Source organism: Austrofundulus limnaeus, unplaced genomic scaffold (genome assembly GCF_001266775.1).
Source record: "Austrofundulus limnaeus strain Quisiro unplaced genomic scaffold, Austrofundulus_limnaeus-1.0 Scaffold32, whole genome shotgun sequence".
Taxonomy (NCBI): domain Eukaryota; kingdom Metazoa; phylum Chordata; class Actinopteri; order Cyprinodontiformes; family Rivulidae; genus Austrofundulus; species Austrofundulus limnaeus.
The window spans coordinates 2470457-2474204 of record NW_013952434.1 but is presented as its reverse complement, the minus strand read 5'-3'; the positions used below and the strand labels follow the sequence as shown (position 1 = coordinate 2474204).

The 3748-nt window shown below is 37.3% G+C and overlaps 1 long non-coding RNA gene across 1 annotated transcript in view; it reads left to right on the top strand.

The window, feature by feature from the left end:
* The first annotated feature begins 3412 nt into the window (after positions 1 to 3412).
* Positions 3413 to 3748, top strand: part of LOC106515707 (uncharacterized) — a 21154-nt gene continuing 20818 nt past the window's right edge. Inside the window, exon 1 of the long non-coding RNA XR_001310034.1 lies at positions 3413 to 3538. This is a non-coding gene — a long non-coding RNA (uncharacterized LOC106515707). The remainder of the gene's footprint in view (positions 3539 to 3748) is intronic.

The following is a 3748-nucleotide window of genomic DNA, read 5'->3' as shown; positions in this document are numbered from 1 at the left end:
GTGTGTGTGTGTGTGTGTGTGTGTGTGTGTGTGTGTGTGTGTGTGTGTGTGTGTCTAGGAGAAGGTGCTGGTTCCCACAGCTCAGATCTAATTCGGCTGTAACTCAATCTCCGTGTGAGTGCCGCTCCTTCAGAGCTCTCCTCTCCCTCTGGAGTGTGTGTCTGTGTGTGTTTGTGTGAGTGTGTGGCAGGGAGACGTTTCCCCTCTCAGACCCCTTCAGGATCGGTTTACTGTGTCAACGCCAGGAGCTTGACGGCAGCGTGAAGTCGTATCCACACAAACGAACTTGTAAATACAGCTCAGACGCTCTGCRATGATCAGCCACACATCTGGAGGGYGATGTGACTATGACAGGGTGAAAATGGGTGAATGATGGTTTGTATGCGCTCATATGGTTCATAGTGGATCCTGGACGAGCCCCCAAGTAACTACAACATAAGGGTGRCACAGCTCGTGTAAACATGTTTACATAACGGGTTGTGGAAAACAACATTTTGTTCCCAAAAGAACATATTTTCAAAGGGTTGCGCATCAATTAAAATAAATCCCAATTCTTTTTCTTGACCTTTTTTTCAATAACTTCATCCCCTCATTTTCTTTACCCACTTCTTCTTTCTAGGTCACGAGGAGTTCGTATCTACCTCCATCACCACCGTGCCACCGTTAACCTCCTGAGACCCAAGCTTTTTTAATGTGCCTTTTTTCTTTTTCCAARATACATGGGATTAGTAGGATCTAATAAGTATAATAATTAAACTCTCTAATGGCACAGGAAGTGTTTTTTGCAAAAAAAAAAGTCCTCACATGAGGACACCGGGTCACAAAATGTCATGCTTGTTGAAGAGTACCTAAGCAATTATCATACAAAGCTTGAAAACCTTCAATAGCTTTTAAGGGGTACCATTTAGTTATTGTGGCAATACAGCCAGTTGTAGACCAGAGCAAGATTAGTGAAACACATCATCATCAATAACAACTTTAAAATTTGTGACCAAATATTTTCCTTACAAAAACTATTCAATTATTCAACCATTCTATTTGTGAACTCTTCTAAATATTCCAAAATTTATCAAACACCATGATGCAATCGATAACAAAATTATAGTCAAARTGTCCTCAAATGAGGACTTCGTCTTTACCAACACTGTACTTTGCTTCAATGACACAAATGTGTCAAATTTGTRTGTTTTATTAAGCTAAAGATGTAACTGCATACTCACTAGTTTCAAGCTTGAATCATGATTTGGATTTTTATTTTRTCCATTTGTCTGACAAAGTTTCTGTATTAGCTTTTTCCTGGGATCCCCACCATCTTGTTTTCACTGAAATGAGCGTAATGTTGTCAGGTGACTACTAGATGGTGCTGGCAGTGTCTATAATAAGGTCCAAAGGGTCAAAGCTGAAGAAAATTAAGTATCATGGTGCAGACAGGCAACAATGCAATGTCCTCATATGAGGACGCAGGGTCTCAGAATTACAGGTTGCATAGGGCTGCCTAATATTGGAAAAAACTGACATTACAATTTTTTCTATTTCTGTGATATACAGTATTGTGATATGAAAAAATACAGGAATTGTCCACAAATGACTTGAATAACACTTTATGTTCTGCTGCCATCTTTTTAACAATGAACCTGCACCAATCTTACCTCTTTTTATGCATGTTATAAGTATTTTTTGTTTGTTTTTGAAAGGTTTTATTGTTTATTTTTTGAGCTGGGACATGAGTACATATTTCCATCTATCATGTGAATTGTGTTTTACCACTATTTATATTAGTTTACATCATGCTTTTTTTTTTTACTGTATTTCATCTMTTTTTCCTCCGGTTCTCTGCAAATTTGCTTATTTTCCCCATATTCATCAACATCCTCATCCTCTTCCTCCACAGTTCAAGAATTTAACGACAACACTTCTACATAAAGCGTTGCCATAATTGTTCCAGAAGTTTCACAACAAAATTAAAGGTTTAACATTTTTGACACCAAGCTGGCGGGAGCAACCTTTCAAAATAAAATCAAGACAGTTTGCTGCAATGACTTATGATTTAATGGCTTAGTCCTTAGATGACACATTGGTTTAATTTGCCTCCTACATTGCAGGACCTGCAATTGACTATTGTGTACTAAATAAAATACAAATGTGACAATWTGAAATGTGAAGTGACATAACATGAGTAGTGTTGTTCAAATGAAGGTGGATGATACTGGGGTATCCTCAGCTTGAAACAAACAACAGCTGAGAGAGTGAATAGTTTAGTGTTTCCTTAGGTTCACAGTGGCTACTGAGGAAAGAAAGTAAGGAGGCAGGGAGGGAGGAAGTGAAGGACGGAGGGGGGTTCTTCAGACAGACGTTTGTGAGTGTGGGAGCGCTGTGTTTGTATGCTTTAGGATAAAAAAGAAACATCGTGAGGGATCAGGCAGGCTGGGTGGGAGGAAGTCTCTGTGTGTGTGTGTGTGTGTGTGTGTGTGTGTGTGTGTGTGTGTGTGTGTGTGTGTGTGTGTGTGTGACCAGTGAGAACATGTAAGAGTGTTTGTATGAAAATGAAAGTGTGTATGTTTGTGTGCCCGCAGCGTTATTCATGCCCCGAGAGTTTAAAGTGTTTATGCAGTCACTGGTGTGCATTTAGTCCAGTGTTGTTGTTCATGTTTGTTTGGGCTCCGGCTGAATAGTTCTCAGTGGACCAAACAGAAAGAACGCTTGTTCATTTCGTCTCTGTAAGGCACATGAGTCAAATTCATGGTGACTTTTTTATTAATTAAAAATGTAGTTTTTATGTCAATGGTAAACTTTGAATTTCTGATTCAACATCACAAAATAATCACATTTAAAAGGTGAAGGAAAACAATTCTTGTTAATACTCATATTTATGTGATCTAMATCAACACTCCAGTCAGACTCAGGTCTACCAACTGGTTTCTTTTAGATGTTACTAGATCAAAATGAAATCCAGAGGTGATTTTGCAATTGCTTCTCTGAAATTGTGATTTGCTGAGACTGTTAAGGCTTTTAAATCTTTCCTGAAGTCCCGTTTTATTTTGGCTTTTGATTGAGGTAGAGTTTGAGTTGAAGATTTTTCTTTTTGTATGTTTGTTTGTTTGTTTGTTTGTTTGTTTGTTTGTTTGTTTGTTTGTTTGTTTGTTTGTTTGTTTGTTTGTTTGTTTGTTTTTGTTTGTTTTATTATGTTTCTGCATTTTATTTTGACTATTGTTTTAAAGATGCAAGTCCTAGACTGAACTGTAAAACACTTTGGTCAGCTTTAGTTTTTTATGTGCTATATAAATGTATTTTATGTGCTATATAAATACATTTTATGTGCTATATACAGTAAATACATTTGACTACTTGTCCAGCCCCTGAGCTGTTGGCTTTAAGTAACTGTGGCCCCCTTAATGCCCTTTATTAATGTCTCAAAATAAGCTGCTTTAAAGCCAGCATTGACCATAAACTACATCTCCCATAATGCATGTTGATTGTGGATGGGAATTACCTGCTGGAAAGTGTGAGAGTTCAGAATTAGACTTAACACAACTTAACAGTGAGTACAACTCTCTTACTTATAGTAGTATTTCTGTATTATTTATTTCACATTTAGTCACTCGTACACGCACTTTCGGTGTTTACAAGTGAATTCAATAAAGGTAAAACATTTAAACGTGAAGTAAAAAAAATTACTTTTACTTAATTCAGCTGAGTGGAAACAATTGACAAAATGTCCTGATGCATCTCAGTAATCCAGGTAAAAAAT